Genomic DNA, 24,968 nt, shown 5'->3' on the forward strand with positions numbered 1-24,968 from the left:
CTCCCTCTTTCACCCTCCCTCCCACCCCTGGTAACCACTAATAATCTTTGGCTTCTATATTTTTGCTTATCTCATATAAGTGAGATAATACAGTATTTGTCTTTTTGTGACTGACTTATTTCCCTCAGCATATTGCTTTCTAGGTTCATCCATGTTGTGGTATGCATCAGAACTTCATTCTATTTACAGCTGCATAGTATTCCATTTTGTGTATATACCACATTCTTTCATCCATTCATTTGTTGATGGACATTTCAGTTGTTTCAACTTTTTGGCTCTTGTGAAAACTGCATTACTGCAGCATTTTTGTGAAATCAAAAAATTGAAAGATATTTAATGAAGTGGGGGCATGCTCATACATAAAAAGAAAAGAGGATAAGACGTAACTGAGCAGGGACTGGCAAACTTTTTCTGTAAAGGACCAGATAGTAAATATTTTAGACTTTGCAGGCCACTATGGTCTCTGTGGATCCCTGGTGGCATAGTGGTTAAGAGCTCGGCTACTAACCAAAACGTTGGCAGTTTGAATCCACCAGCTGATCCTTGGAAACCCTATGGGGCAGCTGTACTCTGCCCTATAGGATCACCATGAGTCGGAATTGACTCCACAGCAATAGGTTTTGATTTTTTTTTTAATGTGCATATTTAAATGACCAGGGAGATATATAGCAAACTAAAAGCAGTGGTTATCTCTAGGCTTTCTGAACAGAGAATAACATTTGGTATTCTAGATTAGAACTCTTAAAAAAAATTTTAATATTTTATTTAGTTTTTGGTGAAAGTTTACGCAGCATGTATAGAAATTGTTAAATTAGGTTCCTATTTAACAATTTCTACACATATTGTTCAGTGACATTGGTTATATTTTCCACCTTGCGTCAAAAAGTCTTAAAACTTTTCATTCCTAGTGACCCAGTAATTCTACATCCAATCCTTCTTTTCCCCCTAAGGATTTTGTAAGACACAGAGCCATAATGATATAGACATAAGATGAAGATACATTAGGCTGTTTGTCCTGGCTTTCTGTAAAATAGTGAAATATTAGAAAATCCTCTTCGGTCTTCCCAGAGGGAGGCCATTTTTTGTTTGTTTTTGTTTTTTCCTCCCTCTTTTCACAGAAGCTTCTTTTCAGAAAATTAACAAACAGTTTATATATTTAAAAGGAGTGCCTGGGTGGCACAAATGATTAAGCCCTCAACTACTAGACTAAAGGTTGACAGTTCAAACCCACCCAGAGGTATCTTGGAAGGCAGGCCTGGCAATCTGCTTCCAAAAGGTCACAGCCTTGAAAGCTTTAAGACCCACAGTTCTACCGTGCACACATAGGGTCATTACACGTCAAAAATCTACGCAACTGCCACTAACAACATATATTTAAATGGTGTTGGCAAACAGTATTAAATATACCATGGAGAACTACCAGAAGACTGAATAAATCAGTCTTAGAAGAAATACAACTGGAATGCCCCTTAGAAGGAAAGATGGCAAGACTTTGACTTGCTTCCTTTGGACATGTCATCAGGAAAGACCAATCTCTAGAAAAGGACATTATGTTTGGTAAAGTAGAGAGTCAGCAAAAACAAGGGAAACTCTCCATGAAATGGTTTGACATGATAGCGAAAACAATTGGCTCAAACATAGCAAAGATCATGAAGATGGTGTAGGACTGGGCAACAAACGTTTTGTTCTGTTCTAAGGTCGCCATGAGGTGGAACCAACTAAATGGTGACTGAACAACATATATTTAAATATGTTTCTCTTCTCAGGGAAAGAAGTCCCCAACCACCCATTTCTCAGAGTCAGAAGCTGACTCTTTGACTCCCTCTGCCCACATGCAGGACATCTGGTCACCAAAGACATCTGGTCAGTTATGTCTCCTGAATGACTCCCGTCTCTCCATCTCCCCTTCTCTCTACTGAATCTAGTCTACCATTGTTTCCCACCTGGATCCCTACATCCACACAGGAGACAGATTGGGATATCTTTTTCTTTTTATTTTGGTGAAAATATATACCATTTCAACAATTTCTACATGTACAGCTCAGTGACATTGGTTACATTCTTCAAGTTGTGCAAACATTCTCACCGTTCTTCTCCAAATTGTTCCACCACCATTGACGTAAACTCCTGCCCCCAAGCTTCTCATCTAACATTTCAAGTTGCTGTTGTCAGTTTGACCCCATATAGATAGTTCTTTAAAAGATCATGATGCTCAAGGCAAACATACTTTACTTATTATGATAAACTTTTTTTTTTTTTTTTTTTTGTTCAAAGAAAACTTCAAGGACTAGATTTGGCTTAAGGTTTAAAGTTTAAAGATTACCTCAGGACAGTAGTTTCAAGTGTTCATCCAGTCTCAGTGTATCCAGAAAGTCTAGGTTCCATTGAAAATTTTAAATTCTGTTCCACATCTTCCCCCTTTGATTATGATTCTTCTATAGAATCTTTGATCAAAACAGTCAGACTGGCATTTCTTACAGGAAAATCTGGACCATGACCTGCCCTTGCCTAAAACACTTCAAGGAATTCCCATTGCTTTTGTGTGTGTGTGTGTGTGTGGTGAAAGTACACACACTAAAACATTCACCAACACAGCTTCCATATGTACAATCCAATGACGTTGTGTGCCACCATTCTCTGTATCCTTTTCCAAATCATTCCACAACAATTAGCATGAACTCACTACCCTCAAAGCAGAAATTTCTCCTTTCCCCCTCCCTCTTACCTCTGGTAACCACTAATAATCTTTGGTTTCTATATATATGCTTATTTCATATGATTGAGATCATACAGTATTTGCCCTTTTTCGACTGACTTATTTCATTCAACATCATGTTTTCAAGATTCATCCACATTGTAACATGCATCAGGACTTCGTTTCTCTTCACGGCTAAGTAGTATTTCATTGTGATTATAAACCACATTTTGTTTTTCCATTCATCTCCAGTTGCTTTTTATGTAAATGTTCATATTCCTCTCATGCTTCTCAAGCAGTTGGAGCTCTAGAATTTCTACATAGAAGGATTCCGGGTAGCAATCTGATGAAAGGTGGGGTGCTTTGAGACATTCTTTGAAGAAGTGGTTGCAAAATATTGCCACTGATTGCAACTAGATGACACAGCCTTGCTTGCTGAAAGGGAAGAGAACTTGAAGCACTTACTAATAAAAATCAAAGATTACAGCCTTCAGCATGGATTACACCTTAACATAAAGAAATCAAAAATCCTCACAACTGGACCAATAAGCAACATCATGATAAATGGGGAAAATATTGAAGTTGTCAAGGATTTCACTTTACTTGGACCAACAATCAACACCCATGAAAGCAGCAATCAAGAATAAAACGGTGTATTGCATTTGGCAAAAGTGCTGCAGAAGACCTCTTTAAAGTGTTAGAAAGCAAAGATGTCACCTTGAGGACTAAGGTTTGCCTGACCAAGGCACGGTATTTTCAACTGCTTCATATGCATGCAAAAGCTGGACAATGAATAAGGAAGACCCAAGAAGAACTGATGCCTTCAAATTATGGCATTGGGGAAGATATTAAATATATCATGGACTGACAGAAGAACAAACAAATCCTGGAAAAGGGCAGCCAGAATTCTCCTTAGAAGGAAGGATGGCGAGACTTAGTCTTACGTACTTTGGACATGGCATCAGGAGGGATCGGACCCTGGAGAAGAATATCATGTTTGGTAAAGTAGAGGGTCAGCAAAAAAGAGGAAGACCCTCAACAAGATGGATTGACACAGTGGCTGCAACAATGGGCTCAAGCATAGCAATGCTTGTGAGAATGGCACAGGACTGGGCAGTGTCTTGTTCTGTTGTACATAGGGTCGAAATGGACTCAACCGCACCTAGCAACAATAAAAAATTGCAAATAAAACAAAGAATCTTTTTCAGTTTGTTTTTTTTGTAAATTTACAAATACACAGAAAATAAGATTATAAAACCACAAAGGTTAATTACTCTCATTGATTTTGCTGTGATTTCAAAGTAATCCAAAATTTTGGAAGTAGGCTATTAAATGCTTGATGCATGAGAGGCCCCAATAAAGGCACTTGATGCAGGAAATAAACATTAGAAAATTAGAGTCAAGATTTTAACCTCAGAAAAGTAGATAAATTCTCATTTGCAGTTGGGTCCAAGGATATAATCTGTGAAAAAGACAGTATTAAGTATGTTTATGGCTGGAAATGAATGTTTCCAAAATCCTGGCCACGTTTTACTGTTTCCGAGAAAGCTGTTCCCTTCCTGAGTTACAAGGCAATATATATAGAGAGCTTGGACTCCTGCCTCACATGTACCTCATTAATCAGGGGAAATTCTGAGGTAAATTGATTTATCTGGCCCTTGGGCTGCATGTTGACATTCTTAGAGTTTTGTCCAACGGGCCATGAGATTTGAGGAGAAATTTCTCTTCCATCTGAACCCTCTTTTCAGTTTAAGTCTGGCCCAAATTCCTCTGTGAGCAGCCGGAGCCAGAGCCTCACTGAAAAACACAGAGTTTCTCTGTGGTCAGGGAGTATGCAAGTGGCCTCTTCTCAGCTCAATACAAGGCTGTAAATGATTTTATCATCATGGCTAGCGAAGGGATCATTAACAGCATACAAAAGCGTACAAGCATGAAAGAAATAATACATAAATCTGACTGTTGTTGCTGGGTGCCATCAAGTCGATTCCAACTCCTAGCAACCCCATGTGACAGAGTACAACTCCCCCACAAGGTTTCCTAAACTATAATCTTTATGGAGCAGATCTGCACGTCTTTCTCCCTGGGAGCCACTGGGTGGGTTCAAACCACTGACCTTTTGGTTAACAGCTGAGCACACTTAACCATTGTGCCACCAGGGCTCCTTATAAAAAGTGAACCCTAATGTAAACTATGAAGTTTAGTTAATAGTAACATATCAGTACTGGTTTATCAACCCTAACAAATGTACCACAAGAACGAGGATGTTATCCTTTTTCTGCCAACTGCAAAACACACCCTCCATGAGTTATTTTCATAAGCGTGCTATGCCAATATTTCTACATGTTGCTGACTTCAATTGACACTAAGAAGACATAATTAAAATATGACATAAGCAGACCTAACATAAACTAATGGTTTCACTTCAGACAATCTGATAAGGTTTTCGAATTCAACTGTTAAGCTAATTTGCCATAATTATCAACTTAATAGAAACAAACTCAGTTTCGATTGTTTATTTTCTGACTGCTGGGGGGCTGCCAAACTTGATTCATGACTTCTTGATCATGGTTTACATCTTTATTGTATGATCAATACATTTATGATTTATGATCAAATGTAACATTTTCAGACTATTTTTATGCACATAAGCAGGAGATTAAAGAAAATGAACAGATGATATGATTTACCTCTAATATGAGAGGACTTCTGGAAATATCATGAGACATGCACAGTGTATGCATGGGCACACTATGCCAGAACTGTTTTACTTAACTTTATCATTTCCTCGAGTTGTATCTGTGGGTAGGTTATTTACCTGGGAGTGTTATTTGCAAAAGAATATGGTATATGGGAATTCTCTGTACTTTCTGCTCAATTTTTCTGTAAACCTAAATCTTCTTTAAAAAATAAAGTGTATTAAAAAAATTACACAAAAATACACAGAGAGAGGTATACATTTTTACCTTGCCTCAGACTTTCATGTGACTCAGGACACACTGGACTTTATTTAAATTTTTGATATTTTGTTCATCATGGACTTTTTGGCATTGATTTAGATTTTTTTTTAATATATTGCATCAAGATATTAGTCATCACGATGACCGAGTTCTTTCTTTTATGTCCCCTTAAACCGCCTCACCCAGCCCCATCTTTGAGGAGATGACCTTTCAGCTAAGTCGTGGAGACTGAGAAAGAGCTGACCATGGGAACTCCAGGGAAAGGAAATTCCAATTAGAGGAAAGGCAAGAGTCCAGATTCTGGGGCAGAGAAAGTTTACCGTATTCCAGGGGCAGCAGGGAGGTCAGGGTTGCCAGAGTGGGTGGTCAAGGGATGGGGGACAGGCAGTGAGGTTAGAGAAGTAGACAGACAGAGGCCAAACTACCATTGGCCTTGAGGTCCAATGGTGAGTAGCTTTTTTTTCTTTCTTTTTAAATAATTTATTTTGTTTTTGTTGTTGTTGCGAATATACGCGGCAGAACATACACCAATTCAACAGTTTCTACATGTACAATTCAGTGACATTGATTACATTCTTCGAGCTGTGCAAACATCCTCACCCTCCTTTTCCTAATGTTCCTCCCTCATTAACATGAACTCACTGCCCCCTAAATTTCCTACCTAACCTTTCGAGTTGCTATTGTCAACTTGATCCCACATAGATAAATCTTAAAAGAGCACAATGCTCAAGGCAAACATTCTTTGCTAATTTAAATAGTTATGCTTGCATTCTAAAGAGCCCTGGTAGTGCAATGGTTAAGCTCTTGGCTGCTAACCAAGACACTCAAACCCACCAGCATCTCCACAGGCAAAAGTCCTTTCGATCTGCTCCTGTAAAGATTAAAAAAACCAAAACCAACTGCCGTTGAGTCGATCCTGACTCATAGCGACCCTATAGGACAGAGTAGAACTGCCCCATAGAGTTTCCAAGGAGCGCCTCATGGATTTGAACTGCCAACTCCTGTAAAGATTAAAGATTACAGCCTTAAAAACCCTATGGGGCAGTTCTATGCTGTCATATAGGGTTATTATGAGTCAGAATCAACTTGCCAGTGCCCAACAACAACACCTTTCATTCTATGTGTACTGTGGAGCAGAAGGTGAAGGGTAGGGAGTGATGTGACCTGATTTGTTTGCAGAAGTCCTGGAGAATATACTATAGGTGGGACGGGGTGGAAGCATTGACTCAAACCATTGGGCTGTCCCAGGTGTCAGGGGAGAGGTGTTGGTACCTGGATCAGGGTAAACAGAAATGGACTAAATCCCACTATATTTGCAGGTTGAGCTGGCATGGATGAATGGTGGGATAGAATTTGAAGAATGGAGAACAACTTCTAGGTTTTGAGTTTGGGCTCTTGGACGGAGGGTAGTGCCATTTATAGCAACTGGGGAGGCTGGGGGAAGGGTATGGAGTAGATTTTGAAGGAGATTGAAGATTTTTATTTGGACACATTCAGCTGAAGATGCCAATTTCACATCCATGCAGAGATGCCCAGGAGGCAGGAACTCAAATGAAAATCAAGACTTGAGTTGTAAATTATCTGAGCTATATAGATCTACCAGTACTAGTTGCTATCGCATCAACTCCAACTTGTGGTGATTTTATATGTGTACAGTAGAGCTTCGCTCCACGGGATTTTCAATGGCTGATTTTTTAGAAGATTGTCAGGTCTATCTACTAAGACACCTCTGGGTGAGTTAGAACTACCAACATTTCAGTTAGTAGTTAAGCACTCAACTGATTGCACCATCTAGAGACTTAACTGACCTGAGGAGCCCCGGTGACACAGTTATTAAGCACTCGGCTGCTAACTGAAAGGTCACTGGTTCAAACCCACCAGACAATCCAAAGGAGAAAGATATGGCAGTCTGCTTCCATAAAGATTACAGCCTTGGAGACCCTAAGGGGCAGTTCTACTCTGTCCTATACGGTCACTATGAGTTGGAATAGACTCAATGGCAATGGGTGAGTAGAGAGTAGAGCTAGTATGGTAGCCGACTTTCAAGATGGCTCCCAGGGATTCATTCCTGCTGGTATTCATGCCCCTGGGGAGTCCCCTAACACAACAAATAGGGCTGACCTGTGTAACTAGTAGGAGACTGTAAAAATTGTCCCTGTGTAATTTCCAAGACAGGGTCATAAAAGACATCATATCTTCCTTCTAAGAAGCCCTGGTTGCACAGTGGTTAAGCACTTGGCTGCTAACTGAATGGTCGGTGCTTCAAACCTACCATTGGCTCCAGGGTAGAAAGACCTGGCGATCTACTTCCATAAAAATTACCCGTTACTGTCGAGCAGACTTTGACTCATAGAGACCCTATATAACAGAGTAGAACTGCCCCATGAGTATTTCCAAGGAGCTGCTGGTAAATTCAAACTGCCAACCCTTTTGGTTAGCAGCTGAACTCTTAACCACTGTGCCACCAGGGCTCCTCTGTAAAGATTATAGCATTGAAATCCTATAGGGCAGTTCTACTCTGTTGTATAGTGTCATTATGAGTCAGAATTGATTTCTCGGCAATGGGTTTGGGTTTGTTTTTTTAGCTTCCTTCTTGCTCTTTCTTAAATCAGTTGCTCTGGGGATGAGAGAGTGAAAAAATGGTCAGTGTGTTATCACTGGACCAAAGGTCAACATGGTCCCTAGGCCTCTGCCAACCCCACCTTTTGGAATGTTCGTTCCCCTGATCCTTGAACTAAATGCCCAGCTGGAGACCAAGCTAAGTATAAATTACCACATTACCGTCCCAATAAGAAAGATAGTGGGGGAACGTTTCTTGGAATGAGAAAGCCAGCATGGGCAGTGTTCTAGAGACACACATTCTAAACCCTAGAAAATGTCAGTTTTACTAGCCCCAATTAGTAGTACCCTGAGATTCTGTTCTTTATATTTTTCTCAAAGGTCCAGGGATCAGCAATCAAATGCTCTCATGATCTAGTACTCTAGTGCATTAATTTGACTTGATGTCCTTATCCTGAACACTTTGTTGTTGTTGTTGTTGTTGTTGTTGTTAGCTGCCATTGAGTTGGCTCCCAACTAACAGCGGCACCCTCCATACACAATGGAACAAAATGCTGCTTGGTCCTGTGCCATCCCTGTGATTGGTTACACATTCGACTGTTTCGACCCGTAGGGTTTTCATTGGCTGATTTTCAGAAGTAGATTACCAGGCCTTTTTTTCTAGTCTGTCTTAGTCTAGAAGCTCCACTGAAACTTGTTTAGTATCATAGCAACACGGCAGGCCTCCACTGACAGACAGATGGTGGCTGTGTGTGACATGTATTGACTGGGAATAGAACCCAGGTCTCCCACATGGAAGGTGAGAATCCTACCACTTGAACCACCAATGTTCTGAACACCTACTGATGATGAAAGCAACCCTTCATTACCAACAAAACTTCACATCACGTTATATTATTGTTGTTTTAGGTACTGTCAAGTCAATTCCCCCTGAAGGTGACCCCATGTGACAGAGTAGAACTGCTCCATTGGGTTTTCTAGGCTGTAATGTTTACAGGAGCAGATCACCAGGCCTTTTCTCCTGCGGAGCCACTGGGTGGGTTCCAACTGCCAACCTTTCAGTTAGTAGCCAAGCACTTAACCATTGAGCCACCATATTCTAAAAATTAAAAATCTCAATGAACACATTTTTTTATGTGAATGAGCCGACTTCATTCTAAGACTCCTTTTTAGATCTTTAATGTCACTCTCTTTTGTTCTAATGAAAAAAAAAAATACAATGACTTCCCTCCTTTTGAGATGTATGTTTGGCCTCTTTTCAAGTGTATGATTTCAGTTTACAGTTTCAAAGTTTATTTGTGAGTTCAAGGTCCTCTCCGCCCTATGGGTCACATGGAAATTCCTGGAACTGAGTGTGTGTGTTTTAGGGGAGGTTGGTGGTCTTGTGTGCACTAAGGGATAGAAAAAAGCTATTCCATGGGAGGGAAAAGGCAATTCCCAAAAGGGAAGAATAGCTAATTCAGATGGGACAGGGCTGGGAGAGGTGCCCAGGACCTCTTCCTTTTCTGAACCCTGTTATTATTGTTAGTTGCTGTCATGTCAATTCTGACTCACGGTGACCCCATGTGACAGAGTAGATCTGCTCCATAGGGTAGGCTTTGATTCATTCACTGAATTTGTGTTTCCTCTTCCACCTTTATCCCAGGAACAGTAACTTCCTAAAGTTATGAATTTCCCAAGCAGGTCACGATGGCAGCCAAGAGAGGATGCCACCAGAACTCTTAGAATGCAAAGTTAAAAAAAAAAAAAAATTACCTATACTGTATATAGGGTCTTTATACACAGCTCTTTGTCCAACCCTGGGGGAATTTAACACATTGTTGCCACAACATGCGCGCAAGCCTCCATGCATCCATCCATCCAGCAAAGGAAGTGTTTCTATGAGATCCAGAAGTTTATAAATTAGGATTATTTGAGATGTTTTTCATTTGTCTTCTGCTCTACACTTGTAAATTCTATTACAAAGGGACCATGTTTGTTCACCCTTATCTAATTCCATGCCTGAATCATATTTTAAAAAACCAGAAATCTAAACCAGTTGCTGTGGAATTGACTCCAACTCATGGAGACCCCATGTGTATCAGAGCAGAACTATACTCTGCAGGGTTTTCAATGGGTGATTTTTTGGAATTTGATTACCAGGCCTTTCTTCTGAGGTGCCCCTGGGTGGACTCCAAATGAGCGTGTTAACCATTTGCACCACCCAGGAATTCCAATGATCTCTTAGAGTCAATGAAATACAGTACTTAGCAGAGTTTTTTTTTTATGTATATACAGTATTTGGTATAATTTTGTGCATTAGTGTAACTATGATAATTAGAGTGACTGTTGTTAGTTGCTGTCATCCTGATTCCGACTCACAGCGACCCCATGTGTGGCAGAGTAGAACTGCTCCATAGAGTTTTCAAGGCTGTAACCTTTTGGAAATAGATCACCAGGCCTTTCTTCTGAGGAGACTCTGGGTGGACTCAAACCTCCAACCTTTTAGTTAGCTAATGAGTGCTTAACCATTGCACCACCAGGGTTCCTTAGCCTTAGAGTAGGCACTCAATAAATAGTGTCGAGGGTATATAAATAAATAACAAATGAATGGATGGATGGATGGATAGTGGGGACAGATGATGTTCATGCCACTGACTGAACTAAAAACCTGCGTTAACTTAGAGTCTACAGAAGATCACAGAATCGCCTTTTCCTCCATTTACAAAGACGTCATCAAAGGAAGCGATTTGAGGAGCATAAAGAAGTTCCTGAACCACTCTCTAGTGCTGCATCTTCTCCATCCTCCCCGCCCCCCTACCCCGCCCCGCCCCGCCCCGCCCCGCCCCGCCCCGCCAAAATCTGGGCAGATTTGACGTCAGTAGTTCCCCTCCCCCCACTCAGGAGATTTTACACAGTCTTTGCATCACAAATAGGCTTAGGCTGTCGCCATGGAAACTGCAGTTAGACTGGGAAAATGGAGGAAGCCAAAGGAGTAGGGGGAACTTTGCAGGCTGGAAATTTCCAGGGTCTGAACTCGCACTGTGTTTGTCTCCCACTTAATGTAGGAATAAAAAGACGGTTCCTCACCCGCAACAAAACTGTTGCCCCTCCTCTGTAAAGGGCAATAAGATTGACAGCGTCTCCCCGGGAGAACTCATGAGATGGTGCCCACAGAATGTCCAACTCAGAGACAGATCCTATTTTCAGTTGGTGGTTGTTGTTTTTGGATGATATTGAGTGGATTCCGACTCATAGTGATCCCATGTAACAGAACAGAACTACCCCATAGGGTTTTCTTGGTTATAATTTTTACAAGAGGATGATCACCAGGTCTTTCTCCCTAAGAGCCTTAGGGTGGGCTTGAACTTGCTACTAACCTTCAGGTTGGCAGCTGAGCTCTTAAGCATTATGCCATCCTCCAAAAAAAAAAAAAAAAAAACCTCTCCTGTTGAGCTGATTCCAACTCATAGTGACCCTATAGGATCTACAGAATAATAGAACTGCCTCATGTCTCATAGGGTTTCCAAGGCTGTGATCTTAACAGGAACAGACTACCACATCTTCACGTCTTTCTCCCTTGGAGCCACTAATGGGTTCGAACCATCAACCTTTGGGTTAGCAACCAAGCACTTAACCGTTGTGGCACCAGAGTTCCTTATTTTCAGTTGAAGAGTCAGTAAATTCTCCTTATTGTATTACAAACAAGCAAACAAAAGGCCAATGAGTAATCATATTCTGAGTGCCCCTCAGTGAGTATTTCAGCTCCATGAAAACGGAAGTCTCTTACTGTCTTACTTTCTCCCTACTATGTCCCCAGACCCTAAGACTGCCTGGCACATTGGTGTTGTTGTTGTTGTTACTTGCCCTGAAGGTTTTTTACAGCTGGGTTGTTAGAAACAGGATCCAAAGTTTATAGTTGTGTTCCACTGAAATGTTCAGCTATCTGTAAGTCAGGAAAAATCACATTTTTTATAAGAAATATAAGTCTCGAAGCAAACAGAAAATAATGAAAAAGGTACACAATTGTCTTTGTTGTTGTTGTTAGGTGCTGTCGAGTCAGTTCCTGACTCATAACGACCCTATATACCACAGAACGAAACACCGCCCAGTCCTGCGCCATCCTTGCAATCATTGTTATGCTTGAGCCCATTATTGCTGCCACTATGTCAATCCATCTCATTAAGGGTCTTCCTCTTTTCCACTGATCCTGTACTTTACCAAGCATGATGTCCTTCTCCAGGGACTGATCCCTCCTGACAACACGTCCAAAGTATGTAAGACGCAGTCTCACCATCCTTGCTTCTAAGGAGCATTCTGGTTGGACTTCTAAGACAGATTTTTCCATTCTTTTGGCAGTCCATGGTATATTCAATATTCTTCGCCAACACCACAAATCAAAGGTGTCAATTCTTCGGTCTTCCTTATTCGTTGTCCAGTTTTCACATGCATATGATGCTATTGAAAATACCATGGCTTGGGTCAGGTGCACCTTAGTCTTCAAGGTGACATCTTTGCTTTTCAACACTTTAAAGAGGTCTTTTGCAGCAGATTTACCCAATGCAATGCATCTTTTGATTTCCTGACTGCTGCTTCCATGGATGTTGATTGTGGAACCAAGTAAAATGAAATCTTTGACAACTTCAATCTTTTCTCCCTTTATCATAATGTGGCTTATTGGTGCAGTTGTGAGGATTTTTGTTTTCTTTATGTTGAGGTGTAATCCATACTGAAGGCTGTGGTCTTTGATCTTCACCAGTAAGTGCTTCAAGTCCTCTTCACTTTCAGCAAGGAAGGTTGTATCATCTGCATGACGTGAGTTCTTAATGAGTCTTCCTCCAATCCTTGGGCCCCTTCTTCTTCATATAGTTCTGCTTCTCAGATTATTTGTTCAGCATACAGATGGAATAGGTAGGGTGAAGGGATACAACCCTGACGCACACCTTTCCTGACTTTAAACCATGCAGTATCCCCTTGTTCCGTTTGAACAACTGCCTCTTGATCTATGTACAGGTTCCTCATAAGCACAATTAAGTGTTTCTGGAATTCCAATTCTTCGCAGTATTATCCACAATTTGTTATGATCCACACAGTCAAATGCCTTAGCATAGTCAATAAAACACAGGTAAATATCTTACTGGTATTCTGTGCTTTCAGCCAGGATCCATCTGACATCAGCAATGATGTCCCTCATTTCACATCCTCTTCTGAGTCTGGTATAAATTTCTGGCAATTTCCTGTTGATGTACTGCTGCAGCCACTTTTGAATTATCTTCAGCAAAATTTTGCTTGTTTGTGATTTTAATGATACTGTGTGATAATTTCCACATTCAGTTGGATCACCTTTCTTGGAGATAGGCATAAATATGGATCTCTTCCAGTCGGTTGGCCAGGTAGCTGTCTTCCAAATTTCTTGGCATAGACGAGTGAGCACTTCCAGCGCTGCATCCATTTGTTGAAACATCTCAATTGACATTCCATCAATTCCTGGAGTCTTGTTTTTCACCAATGCCTTCGGTGCAGTTTGGACTTCTTCCTTCAGTACCATCGGTTCCTGATCATATGCAACCCCCTGAAATGGTTGAACGTTGACTAATTCTTTTTGGTATAATGACTCTGTGCATTCCTTCCATCTTCTTTTGATGCTTCCTGTGTCATTTAATATTTTCCCCCATAGAATCCTTCACTATTGCAACTTGAGGCTTGAATTTTTTCTTCAGTTCTTTCAGCTGGAGAAACGCTGAGTGTGTTCTCCCCTTTTGGTTTTGTATCTCCAGCTCTTTGCACGTGTCATTATAATATTTTACTTTGTCTTTTTCAAGCCGCCCATTGAAACCTTCTGTTCAGTTCTTTTATTTCACCATTTCTTCCTTTGCTTTAGCTGTTCCGTGTTCGAGAGCAAGTTTCAGAGTCTCCTCTGAATCCAACTTGGTCTTTTCTTTCTTTCCTGTCTTTTCAATGACCTCCTGCTTTCTTCATGTGTGATGTCCTTGATGGCATTCCACAACTCCTCTGGTCTTCAGTCATTAGTGTTCAACGCATCTATTCAATCAATCTATTCTTGAGATGGTCTCTAAATTCAAGTGCGATATACTCAAGGTCATATTTTGGCTCTCATGGACTTGCTCTGATTTTCTTCAGTTTCAACTTGAACATGCATATGAGCAATTGATGGTCTGTTCCACAGTTGGCCCCTGGCCTTGTTCTGACTGATGATATTGAGCTTTTCCGTCTTCTCTTTCCACAGATGTAGTCAATTTGATTCCTGTTATTCCATCTGGTGAGATATAGCCTCTGTTTATGTTGGTGAAAAAAGATATTTGCAATGAAGAAGTCATTGGTCTTGCAAAAGTCTATCATGTGTGATCTCCAGCATTGTTTTCTATCACCAAGGCCGTATTTTCCAACTACCGATCCTTCTTTGTTTCCAACTTTTGCATTCCAATCACCAGTAATTATCAGTTGTCTTTAGTGTAAGTATATTACTCAAAATTCATAGTTGGTGTTGGTAATTGCCATTGAGTTGGCTCTGATTCATGGCACCCTTAAGGATAACAATGAAACATTGCTGATCATGTGCTATCTTCATGATCTTTGATATGTTTGAGCCCATTGTAGAGGTGATTGTGTCAATCCATTTCATTTGAAGGTTTCTCTCGTTTTCCCTGACCTTCTGCTTTACCAACCATGATGTATTTTTCTAACAATTGGTCTTCCCTACTGAAGTTTCCAAAGTAAGCAGGACAAAGTCTTGCCATCCTTACTTCTAAGGGGCGTTCTAGTTGTACTTCTTCTAAGACTGATTTGTTTGTTCTTCTGTCAGTCTATTCTACATATATATCTAAAGTATATATATATACTTTAGATAAACCAAACCCATTGCTTTCAAGTTGATTCCAACTCATAGTGACTCTGTAGGAAGTAGTAAATAAGGAGCCTGGTGGCACAACAGTTAAGTGCTCCACTGATAAGTACAGGGTTGTTGGTTGGAACCCACAAGAAGCTCTGCAAGAGAAAAGACCTGGTGATCTGTTCCCATAAAGATTACAGCCTAGGAAACCCTATGGGACAGTTCTACTCTGTCACATGGAGTCCAACATTGACTTGCCATCCTAGACACTCAATAAAGATTTTTCGCACAAAGAAGTGAAAGAATGAATGAAAATGTGTTGAGGACACTAAATGTTCTGTCACTGGCCACTGTGGAAGTGGCCACAAAACTCAGAATAAACTTTTTGCCCTTCTGCAAAAAAAAAAAAAGGTGCTGTGGAGTTAACTCCAACTTATGGCAATTCTGCGTGTGCCAGAGTAGAACTGCTCCATGGGGTTTTCAATGGCTAATATTTTGGAAGCAGATTGTCAGGCCTCTCTTCCCCGGAGACTCTGACTGGACTCAAACCTCCAACCTTTCGGTTAGCAGCCAAGCACATTATCGATTTGCAGCACCCAGAAGGACTCCTGCCCTTCAGCAAAGACCCATCAAAGGACATGCCCAGGAGACAAGCATGGACCACTGACAGGGGAAATGTAGTGGTGAGTTCCTGCCCCAGTCTGCCCCTCATCCCTCTGTAGGAGTGGTTTGGCGATAGTAACTCCAGCTACTATTATGGTGTTGGTGAATAATATTGAATATAGCATGGACTGCCAGATGAACGAACAGATCTGTCTTGGAAAAAGTACAGCCAGAATGCTCCTTAGAAGCAAGAATGGCATGACTTCATCTCGTATACTTTGGACATGTTGTCAGGAGGGAACAGTCCCTAGAGAAGGACATCATGCTTGGTAAAGTAGTAGAGGGTCAGTGAAAAAGAGGAAGACCCTCAACTAGATGGATTGACACAGTGGCTGCAACAATGGGCTCAAATATGGCAACGATTGTAAGGATGACACAGGACTAGGCAGTATTTCGTTCTGTTATACGGACTCAAGGGCACACAACAACAGCTCTGACCTGGCTCCTCCTCCAGAGCTTTTTGGTTCCTTAGCAACCCAGGCCAACTTAGTCTGTTACCATGGAAACTCCTGTTAAGCTGGGGAAGTGGAGGTGGCTGAAAATTAACAAAGAGAGAGCCTCAGAGAATAGAATATTCTGGAATCCTGTATCAAACTCCATGTGTGTTTGAAATCCCAGACTAGACTGTATTAACGTCTCATTCATTTTTTTTCTTAATTGTGTTTTAGGTAAAGTTTACAGCTCAAATCAATTTCTCTTACAAAAATTTATACACATATTGTTTTGTGACACTAGCTGCAATCCCCATAATGGGACAGCACATTCCCCCTCTTCATCCCAGGTTCCCTGTGTCCATTCAACCAGTTCCTGTCGCTTCCTGCCTTCTCATCCTTCCTCCTTACAGGAGCTGCCCATTTGGTCTTGTGTATCTGATTGAGCTAAGAAGCACACACCTCATGTGTATTATTTTTTTGTTTTATAGTCCTGTCCAATCTTTGTTTGAAGAGTGGGCTTTCGGAATGGTTTTAGTCCTTGGTTAACAGAAACATCTGGGGGGCCATAGTTTCAGGGGTTCCTCCAGTCTCTGTCAGACGATTAAGTCTGGTCTTTTTAAGTGTCATTCATTATTTTTCAATAAATAAAACTGTGTGTTCTTGTGCAGGCGTTTCCATCTCCCTGAACTTTTACTAATCCAAGTTGTTGTTTGTAAAACCAGAATGCTAATCAGCCTAAGAAGCTGGGCCCAGTTTGCCTCATACTTAGTCCCCAGCTACAGACCAGAGCTTGGCACATAGAAGAGCTCAATCAGTATTTATAGAATAACTCGATAAATTCTGGGAAGGGACAATGCTCTTGTCACAGGAGGCTGCAGGCCGTGTCTGAGTGATTTCAAATGCATGCTTTTATACCTATGCAAACCCCTATCCAAAAGTGCCCCCAAAATGTGTATGGGCCACTGATAGGAGAGGGTGGTTGCAGACTGGAACCCCCTCTACCTCCCTTCCTCCCTGCCTGCCTTCCGCCCACCACCATGTCTCAGTAAGACTGATTTGATGTCAACCAAGGCTCCTTCTCAAGGCTGCCTACCTGCCCTTAGCAACCAAGGGAAGCACAGACCAGCACCATGGAAACTTCAGCAGAGGAGAGAAAGGGAGGGGCTGAGGAAGGGGCCCAGACCAAACAAAACAACACATTGCCAGTATATTCTGACTCACAGGCACTGGATTTTGGGTTAGGGATGCCATAGGAGAGAGCAGAACTACCCCATAGGGTTTCCTAGGCTGTAATCTTTATAGGAGTAGATCACTAGGCGTTTTCTCTCATGAAGTGGCTGAGGAGTTCAAACCACCGACATTTTGGTTAGCAGCTGAGTGCTTAACACTTGCTCCACAAGGGCAAAAATGTTCCCAAAGATGAGAGAACCTCGAAAGACTCTTCTAACCCATCTTCTCAGCACTGCCATGGAAAAAGCATTGGAACAGAACTGTTAAGCAAATCTACAGTCAGAAAGGATTCCATACAGCATTGCCTTGAAGAACAATTAAAATAATTTCTGATTTACCGTAAGCATAGCTCCCAGTCTGACCTTTGGAGTCTGTTTCCCAAAACTGAATTCTTCAAAAGAGCTCAATGCCCAAGGTAAAATGGTCTTAGTAATTTATCTAGACCATTGTTTGACTCAAAGGTGACCCCTAGGAGCCAGTTTCTTCAAGGTTCAAGGTTCAAAAGGATACCCAAGGCAACTGACCTCAGTGGATCACCCCAACTCCATGGATCCCAAAAATCTGGATTCCAGCAGAATTAAAAAAATGTTTCTCAGTTTAATTAGTAATGAATGTCTGCCTTGTGCTTATTTAGAGAACTATCTATATGGGATCCAATTGACAACTGACAATGGCAACTCAAAAAGTCAAATAGGAAACTTAGGGGACAGTGAACATGGCAAACTTAATTAATGTCACTGATTTGTACAAATAAAAATGGTTGAAATGACAAATGTTTTGACGTATATATTTCACCACAATAATTTTTTTTTTTAATTACCATAGGTTCAGTGGCTTAAAAAAATACCCATTTTCTGCCTTGAGCCTTGTGCTCTTTTAAAGAACTATCTATATGGGAACAAATTGACAACAGCAACTTGAAAGTTTAGATAGGAGGCTTGGGGACACTGAGCTTATCTTAATGGGGGAGGAATAATTAGAAAAGGAGGGCAAGAATGGTTGTACAACTCAAACAATATAATCAATATCACTGAACTATAACATGTAGAAATGTTATGTTTTTCTGTGTATATTTTCAAGAACAATGACAAAAAATAAAATTAAAAAATGACTGACCTTAAGGCATTGTGGTGGGGAACGCCCTGCCATCATCACCCATTTCTGTCTCTGAGGAGAGAATGGGCCCATCTGTTGGGCAGATTGAAGTGATGAAGCACTGAAATCACAGACAACTGCCCTCATTAAGTCTCCTCTTTGTGAAGTTTGTATTGTCCTCATTGCTGTTGTTAGTTGCCTTCGAGCCAACTTCAAAATCATAACAGTTAAGGGTTGTGATGGATTGAGTTGTGTCCACCAAAAAGGTGTTGAAGTCCTAACCTATGTACCTGGTGCATGTGACCCTGTTCAGGAATAGGGTTTTTTTTGGTTACATTAATGAGGTCATAACCAAAAAAACACACAACCAGATCCATTGCTGTCAAGTCAGTTTCAACTCAAAGTGACCCTATAGGACAGAGCAGAATTGCCTCATAGGGTCTCCAAGGCTGTAAATCGTTAAGGAAGCAAACTGTCACATCTTTCTCCCAAGGAGCGACTGGTGGAGCAGCTGGTGGGTTTGAACTGCCAACCTTTCAGTTAACAGCTAAGCACCGTTGTAGGGTAAAAACATCACAAAGTTTAGTAAAGCGAAAAGAAAATTTTATTCAGCATATATTCAAAAAGGCAAAAGGGGGAAATGGACAACCATGCTGCCACAGCCATGTCCACCTAAGTCCAAGGAAATATCACAGAACAGGCAAAAGTAGGAAAATGGACAAGCATGCTGCCAGACCCATGTTTGTCCAAGTCCAAGGAAACTACAGAATAAGCAAGAATGGGAAAGCAGACAAGCGTGCTGCCACAGCCATATCTGCCTGAGTCCAAAGAATATTACAGAATAGGCAACAATGGGAAAATGGACAAGCACACTGCCACAGCCATGTCTGTCCAAGTCCAAAAAAACGTTACAGAGTCATCAGTATATATTAGCATTACAAAATGCTCAAAACCATTGAAAGCTTCACCTTCCCACAGATTGGCTAGAACCTTATCCTACATTTTGAATCATCTCTCTTAATGACCATTGGTACAGGTTTCAGTAATGACAGTCAGGAAGGTCTTCATTTGTCCAATAAATTTTCTATTCACTAAACACTAATAGAAAAAGATAAGAGTGGAAAGTCTTTTGTGTTCTGTTAGATTGACTTTTGTGAAATATTCCCTAAAAGATATTTTCCACGATTATCCTATCTATTGTCTTTAAACCTCAGGGCTCAGTTGACGTGTCCTTGTGAGTCCTTGTGAGCCCAGCTCCAGCTGGGTCACATTCTCTATGCTCAAGGACAGGGAATAATGACTCCAATATTATTTCTTAAATCGTTCCCTCCTTTTAATCGGAGCTTGGAGATAACACATCAATGATCAATATCTGGACTTAGTTGAGCTCTTAGATGGTGGCCATTGCAGGCTTTTTAAACTCATGGCACTGGTTTTCCACTGGATAACATCTGCTTCTTCACCAGGATCTTAAGAGCAACGTTCTCATCAATCACATTGCTGGAAGTGAGCAGACTAAATGTGGAACAGGCTGTTCAGCCATATCTTGAACTGAACCTGCGCCATTTTTCCTTCCCTAGCCTTTCTCTATCTCCAAGTATGATTTTGCTGTTTAGTTCCTCTAAAAGTTAAAAGTTAATCAATGTTTCCCCTAGGACCATGGAAGAACACGTGATATCAATCTAAGCCTGTCAGACAGGACAATGCACCCGACTTGTGACCAGGAACCAGAATGGTGCCCGTCACCCTTTGGGCTGATGCGATAATGATAGGAAAAGGTCAACATGTTTGAGACATGACCACTGAAACCATAAAGGAGAATCGACATTCTGCAAGTTCCTAAAACCAGTGTCCTCTTCCCTATAAAACCCCCAGCTGACTCCGGTTCGGGGAGACAGGTTTAGGAGGTGCTCGTTCCCCTCGGTCTCCTATATATTGATATATAATAAAGCTCTTGCTACCCACCTCAGCCCTGTCTCAAGAATTGGCTGTGCGCAGCAGGCAGCTCTAACTCATGAAATTGTGGTAACAAATTTGATGACCCATATGGGGATTTCTAGCCATTTGAGACATGACAGCCCAGGGGCGGAACCTGGGCCTGATTGGAAGTTCTCCAACCAAACGGCCGTGGGGGGTTGTGTTTGTCCCCAGAGACTGTTGGCTGGACCTTGGCTCACTGTGGTGCCACCAGTCCCCAACCATGCCAAAGAGGTGGGTGAAGGCAAGACCTAACAAGGATCCTGAGGTAAGTCCGTGACCCTCTCCCTGTTGCTCTCAGGGCCAGGGCAGATAGAGCAGACCAGCGTGGTTTCTGGAACTGGACCCAGGCCCTTGGTTTCTGAGGCAAGTGGCACCTTAGATGACTGTCCCTATGAGTAGGATCTCAAGAAGGAACTCTTGGTAACTCAAGAGTTCGGGTAGTTGGGTGGGTGTGTGGTGGCTGTTATTTTTGCATATCTGATTGTTGTTATGTATGCTGCTATTGGGGATAGGAGGTATCTGGAGGACTGAAGTGGAGATTCAGACATTCCTAGTAATGTGTTAGACCTCACTAAGATCATCCTCATTCCCCTTTTCCTCTCTAGCTTATCTGGTCCAAGCGCTGTCTGTCTGTCTGTTCATCTTATGTGTGACTGGGGCTTTCTGGGAGGTTGAGGCTGCCAATATCACCTCTGTAACCTGGCTGGCTGTCTGGGAGGTTGAGGCTCCAAGATTATCTCCATCGTCTCTGTCCGTTCATCTTACGTGTAATGTATGTGTGATGCATGGAAATTAATTGGTAAAAGGAAATTCAGGTTGAATTAGAACATATTTTTTTTTATAGAAATTCCTGGAAATTTGTTGACTAAACTGAAGAAAGAGATACACAGGGAGAACAAACTTTTTGCTTAGACCGGGAGTTGGATCATAGTTTAGGGAACGCTCTAGATGGAGTGTTAAAATTCCAAAAGAAAGCAACCAAAAGCTTAAACCTTAGCTCTCAATATCTTTGATAAATCAGCCTGGAATTTCTCTTTTTTTTTTACTTAGACACCAGTTTGGGGCTCATATTTAAAAATGCTATAAACTGAATATACTAGAAGTAATTTGGAAGATCAGTGACCATTTTGGGAAAATGAACTTTCATTTGTGTTGTCTTTTCCTTTTTAGGCTTCATGCTCAGCTTTTGTCAAAAGGTCTAATATTCCTCTATCTGAAGCTGTGGCAAGTGCGTAAGTTTTATCTAGAACATGTTCTTTCCATTGAATCGAGTCAATCTTACCAAAATTGATATAAACACTTTAAGAAACTAGAATCCCCGTATCCTTATCTTGTGTGATATCGTTCAATGAGTCTCCTTTTGTTCTAAGAGCTTGCGCCTGGTCTACAGCACTGTGTATAAGTTTCTGTCTTGTATCAGGTTAGAGGCTATGGCTGACAATTGCTGTTTTTTGTTTTTGTAAGGCTGCCTTAGAACCTCAGTTCTTTCCTTGTCCAGAGAAACTGTGTCTTGTATTTGTCTTAAGATCTAGATTTTTAGTAGCAACTTGGAGAAACTTTTATATAAATTGGTCTATTTGAAAAGTACACCAAGATCTTTATGTTCTGTATGTCAATCTTAGAAGTGAAACCTTTCTAAATAAGTTAAATATTATATGAAATGTATTTTATTTTAAAAAAAAAAAAAGGATAATTTTGTCTTAAGGTAAAAGCAACAGTTCCAGAACAGTAAAAGGGAAAGAAATTAGTTATCTTTTGCCTTTCAAAAATGTCTAGGTTGAAGTAAACATATGTAAATGCATTGGAATGACCTAATCTTGTCTTCTACCATGAGTTAAAAGGTATGAAGGGCAGGGCAAGAACAGGCCTTCTCAGCCCCCAGTCCCTAGCCCCCAAGGTCATATAGCTCCAGGGAAGCTTTTAAAAGAGTCTTTCCAACTAGGTAGAGACCATTTTAAGACAAAAGATAAGAAAAACTGCTGTTTTACTATGGTTATCAGAAATTGGGTGAATCCCAATCACAAAAGAACTGTAAACAAGTTCTCTCTCTATATGTATAGATATCGCAATGAGACACACCTGAAATGCCCTGAAAAAGTATTTCTAACAGTAGCCAGACATTTGAAGCTATGTCCATATCAATGAATTGGTCAGTTGACCAGAGACTTTGATTTCCAAAGCCAGTTGATAAAATCTAAGGGCTAAAATTAGATTGGGAAAATATGAGAAATAGTGAAATTTCAATGAAAACTTAGACTGTTTAAGCAAGCTTTATTTCAATTACTATTATGTTTTATGACACACAGGCTTAAAATAATTTCCAATACCCTTTAGGTAACTTACAGATATTAATTTGAGTTAATAGATATTCATCATAATTTAAGTTATATACTTTTGCTTTTTAGGCCACGAAAGAAAATATATATATATATACACATATGTATGTATGTATTTGGGCCAAAAAAAAAAAAAAACTCATTTTTTTAATGAGTGAGTTCATTTTTGCCATTTAAAGGGATGTACTATAAGAGATATGCAACAAAGAATGTTTAAGATATTTATTGAAAAAAATTTTATTTGATAATAGTCAAAAGTTGTTCTATCTGACCGAAGTCTAATGGTTCAATTCATAAGATTTTAAGAGCTTTAATGTTAAATAACATAAAACAAAAAATTGGGTTTCTCACTGTTAAAATAACAAAATTTTCTTTGATTACGGAGTTGAAGAGTTAATCTATTCTTTGTGTAGCCTGCCTCAAAGACAAAGGTTTGATCTCTCATTAGAATAAGATTTCTGAGCTGAAAACCGAGCAACATGCCTTCAGTGAAAAAAAAAAAAAAAAAACAAGCAAAGGCTTTTACTTGAAGATATTTGGTTAAATAACTTAACTATTATTTCTCAGTGTTTCTTGAATAAACTTCTGACAGCTTTGAAACTTCATGGAAAGCCACAGAAAATTTTTTATGAAGGAAAGTTGCTAAAAAGATTTATTTAATATGTTATAAATTACATGGAATGTGTTGTTAAAATCAAGAGAAGTACCTGATTCTTGTTGGGTTAAAATTTATCATGGTAATATTTCCTCTTATGTTTCTGCCTAAAATTATACAGCAAATGCACATTATGTTATAATTTAAACTTCATTTTTTGAATCTAGCATCATCAAAGGCAGTGGTTTAATTGAGGAATTCACATCATTTACCTATGAAGTATCTTTTTTTTTACTATTCAGGTAGAGACTTGATAATCTTGGTACATTCTTTGTCAAGACTTTTATGTATTGTATCTGAAGCTCTTTAAATACAGCTACTTGTTATATTCAGAAATACTTTTATCTAAAGTTTAACTGATTTTATTTGGCCCTTATGTTATGCTTGTAATTAATTTCTATCAGGTCTTTCACTATTAAGGGTATTATTTTTATAAATTAATCATGGCCATATTAAGTTTTGTCACCTACAGATGACTTTTTACTTTGCTGATTTTCTGAAAATGTTTGACCAGAATATTTCAACAAAAAAGAGGGACTATATTGGACTTGTGAAAAAGAGTGTCGGTGCTGGATTTAGACTAAATCAAGACTTCCAGAACTTCTATGCAAAATCTGATGGTTTTGCAGACTGCAGTTGATCCAGAATCACGCGGAACAGAAATTAGCTACATAAGACTGAGTAAACGAAAAGATATTATGGGTTTTATATGGGAATATTCGTGATGTTTTAAGGTCTCTCTTTCTGGAAATAAGAAATGCTCTAAGGTTCTACTTTCTAGATATAAGAAACTATTTTCCTCTTTTCTCCTAAATTATCTAACTAGTAGGTTTAGATATTGTAACTCTTGAATTAGAAGTTCCAGTTGATAAACTTAACAAAGTTGTAAATATCATAACCAGAGAAGTATCTGAAATTTGAGCTATAATTTTACAAATTAGAATAACATTAGATTTCCTATTAGTTCTCTCAAGGAATAGTTTGTGCCTTAATAGATAAATGTTTCTGTATTTATATTAATATACAATCTGAGGTCTTAGACAATGTAGTTGCTGCTGAGGCACATGAAAAACAATTACTGCTGCTGTTTATACATAAACAAGCACTTCATAAGATTTGTTTCCTTGGTTCAAAGACCTTAGGGTCATGGTTTCATTGGTTATTTCAGACAATTGGCCTAATGTTATTTGTTAGTGTATCTATTTTACTTCCTGGTTTGCTGTATGGTACCTACCTGGGATCTTAAAAACCAGATAGTGCCCAATTACCATTTGTTGAACATTTTTTTTTTAATCAAAGATTCTATAGCAAGATCATGATCTAAAGGAGGGAACCATGAGAAAATTGTATGTAATTCTCCTAGAATCCAGATTTCTAGCTTTCATGGAGGTTGGGACAACCTACATAGGCCACCCACTTTGGTCTTCCTTTTGAACCTTGAGCTTTGAAAAAAAAAAAAAAAGTGGTTTCTGAAACCACTTGGAGTCAAATAATGGTCCAGATAGTGAGATGATGTTTTGAAGAATTCAGTCTGC

Source organism: Loxodonta africana, chromosome 11 (genome assembly GCF_030014295.1).
Source record: "Loxodonta africana isolate mLoxAfr1 chromosome 11, mLoxAfr1.hap2, whole genome shotgun sequence".
Taxonomy (NCBI): Eukaryota; Metazoa; Chordata; class Mammalia; order Proboscidea; family Elephantidae; genus Loxodonta; species Loxodonta africana.